This window comes from Ciconia boyciana, chromosome 1 (genome assembly GCF_034638445.1).
Source record: "Ciconia boyciana chromosome 1, ASM3463844v1, whole genome shotgun sequence".
Lineage (NCBI taxonomy): Eukaryota > Metazoa > Chordata > Aves > Ciconiiformes > Ciconiidae > Ciconia > Ciconia boyciana.
This window is the reverse complement of record NC_132934.1, coordinates 125226331-125240532: the sequence shown is the minus strand read 5'-3', so window position 1 is coordinate 125240532 and position 14202 is coordinate 125226331. Positions and strand designations below refer to the sequence as shown.

General features: G+C 57.6%; 1 protein-coding gene across 7 annotated transcripts in view; it reads right to left on the bottom strand.

Annotated features, from left to right (window-relative positions):
* BCOR (BCL6 corepressor) overlaps positions 1–11056 on the bottom strand; it is an 82752-nt gene extending 71696 nt beyond the window's left edge. For all 7 annotated transcript variants that reach the window (XM_072848135.1, XM_072848157.1, XM_072848180.1 and 4 more), the window contains exon 1: positions 10822–11056. The gene's annotated coding sequence lies outside the window, so the exon portion shown is untranslated. The remainder of the gene's footprint in view (positions 1–10821) is intronic.
* Between the last annotated feature and the right edge of the window lie 3146 nt (positions 11057–14202).

Below are 14202 nucleotides of genomic sequence, written 5' to 3'. Positions count from 1 at the left end.
GTGCCGTTTAATCCCTTTATCCTCGCTCGCTGGCAGCGGGGCCGGGGCCGGGAGCCACCCGCCAGCCGCCCGGGGAGGCGACGTGCTGGCTCCGCGGCGCAGATGTCGCCGGGTGAGAGCAGGGAGCCGATCCCCGCCGGCACCACCGTCACAACGGCAGCGGCGGGGGAGGGGGCGGCCCCCGGGGACCCGGGCACCGCTTGGCCGCGCACTGGGGGATCCGCGCCCTTCGGAGCCCCCGAGAGCTCCCTGCCGTCGGGCACCGGAGCCGTGCCCCAGCACCCCGCCCGGCGCCCGGGGCCCCGCGGCCTCCGTATCCCCGCTCCCGGGGCAGGCCTCGCCGTCTCCCCGCGGGGGGCACGGTCTGCAGCCTCCCCTCTCTGCGGGCCGCCCCGGGGCCCCCGGGCGAGGCGAGGAGCAGCCCCCGGTGCGGTGCCCAGGTCGGCCAGCCGCCGCTCGGCTGCCCGCGCTCCGAAATCCGGCAATTATGCAAATGCCCGGGATGCTCTCCCCTTTGATCTGAACTTCCTCGGAATGATCCCTTCTCATTACGGAGCATGAAAATGCCTCTCGGACGTGTAAAGTGAACCACAGAGCTCCTTTCATCCCCTTTTGTTACCCGCACCGGGCTCGTCTCTCCAGCCCCGCATTCCCCGAACGCCGGGAAAGGGGGAAGGAAAGGGGCTCCCGGGGGAGGCGGCGGGACGTGGGAGCAGCCCGGGCTGCCGGTTGTCATGGCGAGGCCAAGCGTCTTCCCAAGTTATGTGCGACTAATGGGTTTGTGCCCCGCTCGGCTCCGAGTTCACCTTTCCCCCCGCTGCTCGCCTCCCCGCCGACCTCCCCGCCCGCGCCCCGGGAGGCAGCGGCGCCCCCCGCCCGCCCCGCCGAGCCCCGGGGCCTCGTCCCTCTGATTCACTGCCTGCATATCACACGCTGCGGGGTTTAGAAGCGGAGGCGGAGGGAGGGGGTGAGGACTCCCGCCGACGGGAGCGCAGTCCCCGCGGGACTTTAAACTCCGTCTTTTGTGGCGCTCCTTCCCACCTCTTGCTTCAGTTTTGATTAACTGAGACTAACGAGGCACTGAATGTATTGTAGGTTTGGTGTGTCCACGCAACCGTGGATATGATTTTCAGGACTCCCGAGAGCCACGGCTGGGATTTTTTGTTATCTTTTTTTTTTCCCCCTTCGAAGAGATATTAAGAAAGTTCGTGTTGTCTTGAAAACTACTCCTCCCGTGTAAGAAAAACATTCTGACCATTTGCTGGAGGCCATTTTATGCAACCTCAAGGAGGTTAATAGCTTGCATAATTTCAGGAATACCAGGTGTCTGCATAATACCTTTTTCCCCTTCCCTGCCATTCATTCAGGCAAGCCAGGAGCTCTGTAGGCCAAGCGCTCCTGTGACAGACAATGCGTTCCCACCTATCCCAGGGGCCTGCGCTAGAAAACGGATGGGCTTCTTCCCTGCTCTGCTCATGCATGGTGTGGAGAGAAAGCCTGCAATCTATCTGTGAGACGAAGGGATGCACGTGAAGGAGAGCACGGGGTAAGGGGGCTACCCAAAGTACCTAGGTTATTTTATTTCGCTGGGATTTAAGATAGCATCGAGAGAAGCATCAGGAGGTGCGGTGTTAATGAAATTGCGCCGCTGCAAAACAAAGAGCAAACGGGAGAAGGAGAATTAGTTGAACTGTTTAAGAAATGTTGTCATGTTTGTTAACGGATGCTTAACTCTGGTGCCCAACAAGCTCTTGGAAAGGAAGTTTTATTAATGAAAAAAAAAGGCAATCCCCCTGCTTGCTTACGATCAAATGATGACAGCTTATAACGCATTCCTTCAAGACCTCCAGTAATATTGGAGCTCAGGGGACTTGAAATACCTAATTCATAGATTTTTTAAACCAAGAACGGACCATTGTGATCAGCTGGTCTGACCTGCCTACATATCATGGGCCAGTGAATTTCAGCCAGACGTTCTTGTATCAGACTCATAAATTCTGGCTGAGCTTTTAGCCTGGCATCCAATCTTGCTCTGAAGATTTTTAAGTAACAGAGAACCCACTGCTTGCCTCAGTTGTTCCAGCGGTTATGTCCCCTCACTGGTTTAAAAAAAATGCACCTATTTCTGCTCAGAATTCATAGAGCTTCATTTTCCAGCATAGGATCTCATTATGCCTTTGTCTGCCACATTAAAGAGATCTCTACTATCAGAAATCTCCCCATAGAGACACTTAGGGTACTTAAAGACTATGATCAAACCAAGTCATAGCCTCCTCTTGGATAAATTAATAGATGGGATTTCTTTAGTCTTTTGCAATAAGATGCGATTCCCAGACCTTGAATCACTCTTGTAGCTCTTTTCTGATCCCGTATTAATTTGCCAATGCACTTTTAACATGCAAACACCACAACAGAGCCGGACACAGTATTCCAGCAACGGTCTCATTCACGTCGGAAGCGCTAATGGCATCATTAAGTTTACTTGTTTAAAACCCTATGCAGATTACCTTTATAGATAGCCTTAGCAATACTGACTTTATTAAAATCCCATTTAAAAAGTCGCCTGTCTTCATACAGACTAGTGTTGTTCATCAAATTCACAACGCTGAGCATTGCTTGACCAAACTGCAGAACTAGCTTAGTTTTTCTAGCTGGGGCTTTTTCAGTGCTCTATCAGCCCTAGCCTTCAGTAGGGCTTCATGTTTTTTTTTCTTTTGTCTGTAAGAAGCAACTGCTGCATATTCTTACAATGGCACTAGTCCTGGCTGTGCACAAACAGAAGCACGCATGCACAGAGCTCCACTACACCATTCCCTCTTCCTCTCCTGCAATGCCGAAGCCCCCATTTCAGTTCCAGCAAGACTCAGAGTAGTTCAGTCAGTGGCCATGGTGGGGCTCAGTGTTGAGACACTCCTCCCCAGACAGTTCACAGACAGCTTCCATTAGGGCTTCTTCAACCACGGCAAACCATCTGCTTTCACACTAAAGCCCATTCCCCATCCACCTTCACGTGAATGTCTACTCCAAAAGGCAGACAGTAAGCAGGGTAGACCTGTCCTGCTAGATACCAGGTGAAACATGTCCTCTGATAAAGAAATAGGAGCTGCCCTTCCTGGTGATGCCCATCCATTTTTCAGTCTATCTCAGCTTCTGAGATAGCCTCGCTGTGCAATGGCAGTGTAGAGCTGCAGGATCTCGGAGGACCAAGGGCCATGTGTTACAGAAGCATTAACTGCACTGCTCCAGCACCTTCCCAATCTCTGATCTTCTTGAGCTACACCAGGAAACACTGCATGCAGTGAGTGCCATCTCACTGGGTGCTGCAAGCCTGGACTCTGTTCTGTGCAAGAGGTGGCCCAAGTTGTAGCCAAGATGCCGTGGATTATTTGGGTGAGACAGGCTCCCAAAAGACTCAGCTGTAGCTAGGACTGTGTTGTGCTGGGCCTCATATAATGAGAGTGAAACAGTCTGTGTCCCAAAGATCTCTTTCCATATCATTTATCCTCAAAAGCAGAAAATCATACAGGACAGACATGGTCTTAGAAATGGCTGGGCCCCAGCTTCATACACGGTCCCTCTGCTTCCTAGCAGGGCTCATACCTAAGCAACACTCCTTTATTTATTTTTCTCCAGAATGATAGGTCTTTTTCCATAGTCCCAGTTGGAGATTGACGTTAGCCATGACGTCACAGTCATGCATCACACCAAAGGTGCTTTTCCTGCCAATGGCAATCAAGACTGGCCCGTGGCATCTTCCAGCTCGCTCAGTTCCCCAGGCTGTTCCCACTGACATCTCTGCCCTAATAGAGGTCGTGGCACATGCTGGAGCCGGGTGAGCATAGCAGGCCTGCACCATGGGCACCTTCTAGTGGGAAAGCAGCTACGACCTGCCCAGGAAAGCTGTTCCCCATAAGGATTCATTCTCCATCTGCACAGAGCTGATTAAGGGACTCGTACACCACTGATTCTGCTACTGCCTCCAGGACATGGTGCCAATACAGCACAAAGCCTGTGTAGCTACGCTGTTTGCCCTGGGGTGAACTATGATGAAGTTCACGTTATTTCAGAGGACCTTGAAGCTGCTACTGCAACACCTGAAGAGGCCCAGCCTGCATAAACCAACACCAAGAGGAGGGCAGCACAGGATTAAGGGTTAAGTTTGGTTTTGGGTATATGCCCCACCTCACGTTTTGCACCATGCAGTCGCACCACAACTGCCCCTTTAAGCTCAAGTTATCCACAATAAAATTATTTCTCCCATGACACATGCCACAGCCTTCATGTCCTACTAGTAGCAGCCCTCCCTTCGTTTATACTTTCCACGTGGCCTTGTTTTACTATGAGTCAGACACACTTACCCTCTCTTCCTATGACTTACACTTTCCTACCTCAGAGGACACGTATATCAGAAGATATATCTGATGGCCCAGTTTATGGATACCTTCTCATACAATTGGCATCACTCCTTTCCAAAACCATTGCTTGATAGCCATCAAATCAAATTCTCCATTAGCCCTGACCATGAAAAAGTGAGTGCAGAGAAGTCACCTTTGTTACAACAAAACACCCTTGAGTTGCACTTAATTCAGTGCATTATCCTCGCTCGCTGTACCAAAATGCAATTTATAATTTTAAAAAGCAATAATCATTCAAACCATCAGACCTGCAGCTTTGAGGCAGTGCGTACCGCAGGATGGGATTGCTTCTCTTCTTTCTAATTTACCTGCAAGCGCACATCGCCCGGCCGCTCATGACAACCTGCTCTTTCTTCCCTCCAGGCTGCTGCAGCCAACTGTATTTGGGTCTGAGCAACTGTTTTGGGGTCTGCTCTCCTCTAACTCTCCGAGGGGTTTGTCATTAGTTTTCATGGAGAGCAGAACGAGGCTGTATGTGGAAAACCAATATTGACATTTCCTTGTTTAAATATCATACATCAGAGGGGGGTCACGGGAGCCAAGGCCACCAGAAAGGGTTCCCCCACAAGCTATTATTTCCTTTTAAAAAGCACCAGGGACCCAGCAGTCTCCGCTGGGCCTCACACCGGCATGTCTGCTCTCCTCTGCGAGCTGGCCGACTGCTGCCGGTGCCACTTAGCAAATACAGATGTTCAGGTCTTTTTCTTTCACCGCAGGTCTCACTCATCGCTGTGTGGAGGCCTGGTACTAAATGAATGCCTCATTTAAGCTCTCTTTTCAAGGCTATGCAAAATACACACCCCGTTCACGCTCACCTCGGTCTTTGCTTGCAAAAATCTACAGCACTTTCCTATCAAATTTGAAACAAATGGCATTCAAACTTATTTTAAAAATTAATTGAACCAATACATCAACAACTTTCATGTTTTCAGAGCCTGCACGACCCTCGCCTGGGAAATTAGAACTGCAGGAGGGTAATTTTGCATTTAAATCAATGGAGCGCTCTTTCCCGACAAGGTTGCCTTCACCCTTTGTAAAGCCAAGCAGTCCTACCAGGGTTCAGAAGAAGAGAGCCCGTTAGGTGTCCTGCACCTACGGCACACCCGATCTCCCTGTCGGGGGGGCTTCCCGGGGGGATGTGGGGGTGTACCCCGACATCGCACCAGCCAGTGCAATGCCGTTGGGGGGTACTTCTACACCCTACACCCCGGTTCCCTTCTCCTCCCAGTCATCCGAGCAGCACCTCGCCTGCTGTGCCTTATTCCTTGCATTTTCCCGCTGTTCCCTGTGTGAGAGCGCTTCACCCTGAGAGCGGGCAGGCTGTCAAGGTGAGATCGGATGCTGAGCTAGGAAAAAGGGTGTTTGAGGACCACTCGGAAAAAGAACCAGAGAAAGCGACAGAAGACGTGCCCTTTCCCAGGGAGGGAACGGCTCCAGGATTTCTCTTTTTATCTAAACCCCTGAACGGATTTGCCGCTAAAAGAAAGATAATCCACATTATGTAGAAACAAAATTACATTCACATGAACACACGCATACAAACGCACACTGTTCTCTTCTAACTTCAGGACATGGGCTTTGGGAGCAGTGGCCTCAGAGAGCTGTGGTAAAGGAGCCCGCGGCTGAAGCCAGGAGCTTGCCTGCCTCCCTGTACGACTGGCATCGCTCTCCTGGTCATCTGCTGTTGTAGTTTTTACAGTTTTGCTTCCCTTTTTTGGGCAGGCAGGAACAATCTGCCTTCTGTGTATACAGAGTGCCCAGCACACTAAAGCTGCTCTCAGGTAACACAATACTTGTGAACGTGGAAAGATAAATCACCACTGAAATTTAGCGTGTTGATCCCCGCATTTATCTCTACACAACCTGATCCTTACCCTAGTCCAAAACTTCACCCCACTGTTTTGTGTTTAGATGATAGCCACAGCACATTAGACGATGCAAGGCAGAGTCATACCCCGAAGAGCTTAGAAATCTAAACAGAGCCCAGACAGGCAGCATAAACAGAGATTATAAGAATATGAAGACATCGTTTAGGTGGTCATGTAGAGGTCTTTAAGAGTTTTCAGCAACAGGACTTTTGAAATCAGTTTTCCCCTTCTCGGGAGCGTTCCGGAGGCGGTGAGGTGTTAGGAAGCAGTGAAAAAGAGAGACGTTGCAACTTGACAAACTGTTACTGGGCGAGTGTCAAAGGTGTAAGCTTGGCTGCAAGAGGGCCTGCAGGCTGGCGGGGATGGGGCGCCTGCAGCCTACTAGTGCTGGCAGGAAAGGGCCGGGGCTATGCAGGGAGCCTGGGTGTGCCTCTGCTCCAAACTGAAGCAGCTTTCATACCTTTCGGTGTCCCTGCCAACTGCTCCAAGCCATCGGGGTTTGCCCATTCTGCTTTAGTGGTGTTCTCCATTGCTTTGCTTCTGAGGCTTAGCCACCGCCACATAAGAGCACTTCCAAGGAGATTTTAAAATGCCTTCAGGGCAGCGAGGGACAGCAGCAGGAGGACTATCTGAACCACTTTGGTCTGAGACATTTGGACTTAGATCCATCCAGGCGTTAATTCAGTGAAAGCTAGACAGGATCAGGCTGAAACTGGCATTACGCACTGTTGGAAGCAAATCCAATTCACATAGTTTTAAGCACACGCAAACCATTTTCTATGGGGACCTGGAGTGCTTTACAAGAGCGCTCGAGGGACCAGGTGACTTTTAGCGTGGTGAAGTTCAGCAGTGTAACCAAGGCTTAACGTTGTGGCCATAGCCCTCCCTGAGGTAGGCATGACTGCAAAGGCCAAGCCAACAAGTTGGAAAGCGTTTCTTTCCTTTTCCATTGCCCCTGTCTTTTTTTCCAGCTCCTTGTTATGTATACTGCTTGAAGAGAAAAGCGCTGTATCTTATGATCATGACACAAGCCTGTGTTTTTCTCTCCCTGCTAAAATTCTGGAGGTACCTAGCAAGAGAACAGCTCTGTGCAAAACCGACAGGGAGGCGCAGAGACCCTGGGGCCATTTTTGCGTACTGCTCTTCACGCTGCTCAAAAGTTTCAGTCCTACCTTCAGTCAGTGAACAACAAGGCCCAAGGCTAGAAACAGCCGTGGCGTATAATACCTATGCAATATCTCTCTTGTCGCAAGGCAGGGACCTGTCAGCTACACCCAAACCCCATCAGGCCCCTGGGAAATGGGTTCCAGCACTGGTTTGCCACAAACCTTGCCCCAAATACGGAAGAAGGACCTTGTCTCAAGCCAAATGGAAACAGTTGCGTAGACACACGTATCTGCTGTTGTCTCGTTCTTGCGCTCTTCCTTCAGGTGCTTCCTCACCGTGGGAGGGGGTGTCCCCAAGCCCTCACTCACATGTACCTACAGGACTGCTTCCCAGACACAGCTTATATTCAGCTTTCCCCAAACAAGAGTTACTCTGACATCTTCACACATGCACACACAGGGGGATCTTTCTGAATGCCGTGTACGTGGTCTTTTGCTCTCCCACTCCCCGGCAGACTCAGCCTGCCCAGACATGTGCCACTGCACACCTGGTCCCCATGCTCTTCCCAGGGTCTGTCCCTGTCTCCCGCTCCTTCCACAGCTCCGACACCAGCCGCATCTGCAGCACCAGAGCAACCACTTGAGGTGCAACAAGGGCACATGAGTCATTTTCCTCCTAGCCAGCCCTGTCTGCTGTGCTCCAGCAGGAGTGACACAGTGCTCTTGCTCCTGGTTCTTAAGCAGCGCTCAGAGGTACAGGGCGGGTTATAGATTTTTGCCTCTCTCTGGCTTTTGGGCTTAGGAGCGGTGGTTTGTACCCGGCAGGCCTCACCGTCTGCTCAGCTGCAGAGGCTGCTGGCTTGCTGCTTTCCCCCTTCGCTTCTCCTGCTGACCCCAATGCATTAAAACCTCCTCCAGGCCAAGGAGCCGGGAGGGGGGCAGGGGGAGCAGGCAAGCTCGGTGGGGCACTGGGGCTGGGAATTGCCCCAGGGTGCTTGTGACAAGCATGAAAGTAGCTGGCCTGCTCTGCAAATCCAGGGCAGTCGGGAGCAGGGGGTCGCGGGCAGGGAGGTGCCACTTGCGTGACCCGGGGCTGAGGCCACCATCGGGTCGGGAGGCAAACCACCCCGCCTGGCTCCTGTCGAGCACCCGGGGGGCCGGGGCACGGCTCGCTGCAGGGCCAGACATCGCTCCCTGCCCCACGCTGTGCTTCACGGCCTCCTCGGGGACCCGGGCACGTCGCACCGCGACGTCTCCCGACCTCGCAGTCCTCCCGGCGAGCTGGCCCCGTGGGACAGCCGAGGCAGCCCTGCCCCGCTGCCGCTGCCCCCAGCCCCGGCCCCAGCCCCAGCCCCGACGGCACGGCACGGCACGGCACGGCCCGGCCCGCCTCCCCCAGGACTGCGAGGCGGTGCTGGCCCCGGGCAGCGGGTGTTCCCTGGGCTGCGGGACGTGGCCTAAATCGGCCCGAGTCACAACCCCGGCGGTGCACGTCAAGCCTGTTGTGGGGAGAGCCCGCGATGTCCCGCCTGGCTGAGGGTAGGGGGGGCTCCCGAAAATACCGAGTGCGTGCTTGGACTGCATCAAAGGTATTTATTTTGATTGTCCCTTGGCTATAACTTCCATCGTTCCCCTTTGTTTTATAGCTGCTCAAGTTTACTTGCAGAATTAAGACAGATTTTGGGGGGAGGGGGAGGAAGGGGGTAGGAAGCCTTTGTTCTCCGGAGTGTGCTTGTCTTACTTTTGCATCATGTGGCCTGAGCGGCACCCCCCCGCCCCGACCGTATTTACTCTATCTCGAGTGAGTCCTTTGAAGGAGAGGGCAGAGTCGTCGTTAACCCTCTGCGTGCCTGTTGGGCCCTCCGCCGGCAGAGCCCGCCTTCGGCGGAGCCGCAGCGGGTCCTGAATCCCACAGCCGCCGGTGTCGCTTTGACGGACGGCATCGGTGTCCCCTCCCCCAAAAAACCACCCCACGGCGCCCATCCCGCGGCCGGTCTCCGCGCCAGCCGTGCGCACGGGGAGCCGGCGGCGGTGGGCCTCTCGGAGAGAGCCCGGGGATACCCCCTTGTTCACTAGGAGGCTAGCCTGCTTAACACGAGGTTGGAGATGCCTACAAACTCGAAACAGCTGCCGGGCTTTGCTCTGGCCTGCCTGCTAAAATACGCCGATCTCCTTTTAATCTGTTTCATATTCACAAATTAAGCACTTAGCCTAGGTAATAAATCATGAGGCAGTTTACGAGGCTAGCAGGAGACAAACAAGTGGAAAGGGAAAACAATCGCCTAAAAGTGCAGTCAATGCAAATGGAAAGACGCGCTCGGAAAACCCGGCCCGCGCTCCCCGGGGCGGCGGCAGCACCCCGCTGCCCCGGCCGAGCCCTGCCGCCGGCGGGGGGGCCCGGCCGAGCCGGCAGCGCCCGCACTTGTCCGCGCCGCGGGACTCGGGACGCAGCCCGGGCTCCCGCCTTTGTCTCCCCGGGCACCGGCCGCCCGCACCGGCTCCACCTGGGAGAGACTCTCCCGGCAGCCGGCCTGGAAATAACAACTCGGGCTGGCGATAACCTCCTCTCGCACACACCCCCCCCCCATACCGGCTCGGCCTCGGCTGGGGCGGGGAAAGGGATGCTGGAAAAAATACAGTGCGGGCTCGCCTCACGCCGGAGCCGCTCGCCAGCGCCCGCGGGGGACGTGGCGCTCCCCGGTGTCCCGGGGGAAGGCAGCCCGGAGACGTGCCCGGGGCTCCGGAGCGCACGTGCCTGGCCGCTTCGCCCCGGTGCTGCCGGGCGCGGGGGGGCAGCTGGAAAGTAGCGCTTTGGCTACGGAGTTGCCCCCCGGCCCCCTCTCCGGGATGGCCGGTGGAGGGGAGCACCCCGGCTGGCGAGGGACCCCCCCCATTGGGCCACTGTCACGCTCACCATGGGCAGGACGGGGCTCCGGAGGGCAGGGCTCGCCCCGAGCCCCTCGGCTCCTGGGGCGGGAGAGGGGAACTGGGAGGCAGGCGAGCCTGCAGAAGTGCCGGCCGGGCGCTGGTAGCGGGGGGCCGGGGCGCTGCTGCCCGCGGCGGCAGCCCGGGACGCTCCGGTGCTTTCCCTGGAGGCTCTTCCCGGGGAAGCCGCCAGTCACCCCGGGGGACGCAGGCGAAGGCCCCAAGACAAAAGACCCGGCGCTAAGACCCGTCCTGGCAAAGGCGCAGCCTGCCGAAAGTGTTTCAGCAGAGACTTTTCTCCCCCCGCGGCGGGGCTCCGCTCCGGGCCGGTGGCTCCGCGCCGCGCCGAGCCGTGGCAGCGGGGCCGCAGCCGGCTGCGGGAGGGGGAGCACGCAGGGGGGGCGTGCGGGGCCGGGGGGGGGAGGGAGGTCTGCAGCATCCCCCGGGAGCGGTGAGGGGGGGGAGCGGTGATTTAAAGGGACTCCCGCGAAAGGGAGCGACACAGACCTGCGGCCGTCCGCCGAGTGCAATCTGCCGAGCTGTGGGTACGAAGAGGCGGTGTCAGGGGCTATTTATCTCTCGCCGGAGCGGCGGCTCCGGTCCCCGCATCGCCCGCCGGTAACAATGGCAGCGGCCGGCGGCTCTCCACGCGCCTGGGCGGCGGAATGGATGGCGGAAGATGCCGCCGCGCTCCGCTCAGACGGGCTCGCTCATGCATCCCTCTTGGCCAGAGCCTCTCGCTACTGCCGCTCCGCCGAGAGCTCTGGCCCGCTCCCCCCCCCCCCGCCCTTCACCCCACCCCCCCACCGCCCGCCCTTCCCCAATTTTCCATTTTCAGGACTTTGGCTCGGAGCCAGAAATGTCAGGAGGGGATGAAACTTGACACAGAGATCTCAACCCAGAGCGATTTCCTCCCGCCTCCCCCCCAGCCTCCCCGCCTCCGTCCCCAGCCCCTAAGTTAACTTGAAGATAGTTTGGCCATATTTCAGTTTGAAAAGAAGGGGAAATTGCAGGTCACTGGTGCATGGTCGGGCCGGGTGCATATTTTTAATTTAAAACGGTAGACACCGAGGCCTGAAAAGCATCTGCAGCCCGTGCATTTTAACTGCTCCTCCCGGCCGCGGCGCGGTTAACCCCTGTGTGCCTCGGCCGCCAGCCCAGCGCCGGCGGCATCGCCTGCCCGGGGGAACTTCGGCCCCGTCCGGGCAGCGAGCCCGGCGCAGAGCCCCGTCGGGCGGCCGGGGCGGCGGAGCCGAGCGCTGCACCCGCCCGGCTCCCCCCCCGCTTCGCCACCAAACTTCGGGGCTGGGTCGTACCCGCCGGCAGAATGAGGCCCCCGGCGCGGAAGGGTGGCCAAGCGACAAGCAGCTCGTTGAGGGGGGCCCCCCCGGCGCTCCCCGCTGCCGCCGTCTCGGCCCGCGGGCAGCGCTCCCCGCGGAGCCCCCGCAGCGCCGGCGGGGCAGCGCCAGGGACCCGGGCAGCGGGAGGGATGCTCGGCTGCTCCCTCCGCCCCCGGCCCGGCCTCCCCCGGCCTCCCCTCGCCCCTGGCCAGCTGGGAGTGCTGATAAGGGCGGGCCATGGGCGGGGGGGACAGAGCCGGGGTGCGGGAGGGAAAGCTCCCGAAACGAGGAGCGCGGGGAGCGGAGCCCGAGCTAACTCTGGGGAGGATGCCTCAGCACTTTCTCTATTATGCATTTCCAGCACAAGGAAAGCTAATTCCTCCGCTGAGGGCCTCAATCAGGCATTTATTTGACACTCATGATGCATGAACGGCTAAACACTAGTCTAAGCGGAGGATCAGCCGCTAGTTTATAGCTCGCGAGTTTTTTTGATGCAGGTGAATTATGTTGATCTCTGAATGCCTCGTGTTCCGGGGGGGGGGGAAGAGAAAGAAAAAAAGAAGGCGGGGAGCGTGGGGGAGATGAACTTCTTCAAGCTCTTCTCCCGCACACCCGGGAAACTCTCTGGCCGGGAGTTTTGCCCGGCACCCCTCCCCACGGCCCCCCCCCGACCCCCAGTCTTCCCCTGCTGTGCCCCCCTCGCCCCTCCGCGCTGCATGCTGTCCCGCCTGAGCCCGGCCACGTATCTCGGCCGGGCCGGGCCGGGCCGCCGTGCGGGGCCCCTCCACACCGCAGCGGGGAAACGCTCCCCCGGGGGCCGGAGGCGTAACATGGAGCGGGGAGAGTCACGGAGACAACATGGAGGGGGGAGAAGAGGAGGAGGAGGGGAGAAACCATATGGAGCAGGCGGGAGGGAGGCAACGCGGAGCGAGCGAGCCAGGAGGGCAGGGGAAGGAGCGGGGAGCCGGGCGGCCGCCGCGGCCCGGGGCGCTGGGGCGGGTGGGGGGGGGCCCGGCGGGGCCTGCGGGACCGGCAGGGGCTGGGGGACACGGGGGGGGGGGGGGCGGGCCCTGCTGCCCGCGATCCCGAGAGGCTGCGCTTTCTCCCCATCTCCCCCGCGCTTTCCCGGGCACTGCCCTTCATTCCCCCCCCGTGGAGAATTTATTTTTAATTTTTTTTTTTTCCCTCCTGCTGGCCTCTTTCCAACTGTTGTTCCAGGACCGAAAAAAATAACAATTAAGTAGGAGTCATGTCTTGTGACTTGCACAATCTCTTCTAACGCCTGAGTTCAATTTTACACAACATTTAATACAAATATTAAAAATCAATATATCAAGGGGGTCGTTAATGAAATGTTACAGTGAGTGTGTGTCACCAGATGGAATTTCGGTGGGAAACGTGTCTGATTTAGCAAAAGCTGAATGCGGTTGTGTTCTTTATCCTCCTGCTAAAAACAAAAGATAAAGGTGTTCATTAAATCACATCAAATCGAATTAAACTCTATTGGCGGGTCCCTCCAGCAGAACAGAAGTCTGAAAAGCAGGGGATGGAAAATGAATCTCAATGCATCTCTTGACAACGGAACAGGAATCGGAACGCATTAAAAATAAATCAGAGCGCTGCTGTAGGTCACAACACAAGGATTAGACTGTACTGGAATAATGGGACGGGAGACAGAAAGGCTGAGACTTCCCTGCAGGTACACCCTGGCACTTAGAAGGGGAAGCCGGATTTTTTTAAGCGATAGGTCACGCCAGGTCTGTAAGAGACAGTCTGTGCCCCATTCAGGCTGCTTCTCCGCCGCCCCTTCCCTGGCTCTCGGGACTGCAGTGCGCCCCAGCTCCTCGGCATGCTGCAAACTCAGCATTTTGCAGGCCGGTGGCTTTGCCTGCTTCCCCCCCCCGGCTCTTTGCACCTCTCCCTTTCCTCCACCCTGCCCGGTCCCCGCTCTCCCTGGCTCGGCTGAGCTGCCCTCCGTTAGCCCGGCCTCTCGCACTATTCAGCTATTCCCCGTGACCCACTCAGCCCTTGCAGGAGTCCTTGGGAGACGTCTGCAGAGCGATCTGCCAAAAAGCTGGCAGCTGCCCGGGCGGCGAGAAGCGGGAGCGCCGCTGACAGCCGCCGCCGCCCTGCCCGGCGCCCGGCCCGGTCGCAGCCCCCGTTGTCTCCGCTCCCAGCTGCGAGCCCTGCGCTGGGGGAGCGGCGGGGGGGGGACGGGACCGGGGAGGCTCCGCTGTCTGCCGCGGTGTGGCCGGGAGATTATGGTGACGATGGAACAGCGCTGGGAGCCCAGGCCGCGGGCCCGTGGGAACTTGGGGTGCGCGGCTTGCCCCCGTGCCTCCTCCCGCCGTACCGGGGCCCCAGCCCGGGCCGTGCTCCGGTGGGAGCCGAGGGCAGCGGCGAAAGGTTGCCGGCCTCTCCCCGAGCTCTCGCCCAGCTTCCGCAGGCTTGGACTTCGCTCTCAGCTCTCCTGCTCCGGCTCCTTTCGCCCTCCTCTCCTGAGGGCACGCCGGGCCAGTCCCTCCCTCCCCCCGGGGGGCGGCGGGGC